We start from the raw sequence: 821 nt of genomic DNA, 5'->3' as shown, positions 1-821 counted from the left end.
CAGGAGAATGGCGTAAACCCGGGAGGCGGAGCTTGCAGTGAGCTGAGATCCGGCCACTGCACTCCAGCCTGGGCGACAGAGCAAGACTCCATCTCAAAAAAAAAGAAAGGCCAGGGCCACCTGGATGATCCTGTGGGGCCGGGGCCTGTCGGTCACTCTATGGACACTGGATGCCCCCGGCCTCTGAACTTGCTGTGGCGAAGGTCATGGGCAGCACATCCATCTGTCGGTCCCACTGCCCGTGCTCGTCACAGGGTGCAAGATCTGGCCCTGTGCCTGACACGGTAGCGGGGACACCAGGCACATGCAGGACCCCTGGCTTTCTAGACGGCGTGGGGATCAGGACAGCGGAGTCTCTGAGGCCCTGCAGGCCAGAGAAGCATCCGGCCCGAGGACGGAAGAAACGCCAGGAGAAACCAGGTCCCTGGAAGAGGAGGGGAGTGGTCATCACTGTGCAGAGATCCAGTCCCCAAAACCCGGCAGGGGACAAACAGTACAGGTGCTATGGATGGCGGTCAGCAGCTTCTCAGATGGTCCAACCCGGAGAGGCCGTGTGACCAGCGGTTCCACCGCTAGACGTCCGCCCGAGAACCACCACGCGGCCATGCGGGAACCGGACACGGTTGCTCGCAGCCACCACACGCGGATGCCACGCAAACATCCATCACGGAAATAAGCGCGTGGCCAGCCACGCACTGGAACACGACTCAGCCACAAACAGGAGCGAGGCTCGGACGTGGACCACTTGGCTTAGTGAGAGACGCCAAACACACAAGGTCTCGGCCTGTGTGATTCCACCCCAGGAGGTCCCTAGAACCCTC

Source organism: Mandrillus leucophaeus, unplaced genomic scaffold (assembly GCF_000951045.1).
Source record: "Mandrillus leucophaeus isolate KB7577 unplaced genomic scaffold, Mleu.le_1.0 Scaffold54, whole genome shotgun sequence".
In the NCBI taxonomy this organism is placed as follows: Eukaryota; Metazoa; Chordata; class Mammalia; order Primates; family Cercopithecidae; genus Mandrillus; species Mandrillus leucophaeus.
Note: the sequence above shows the minus strand (reverse complement) of the source record.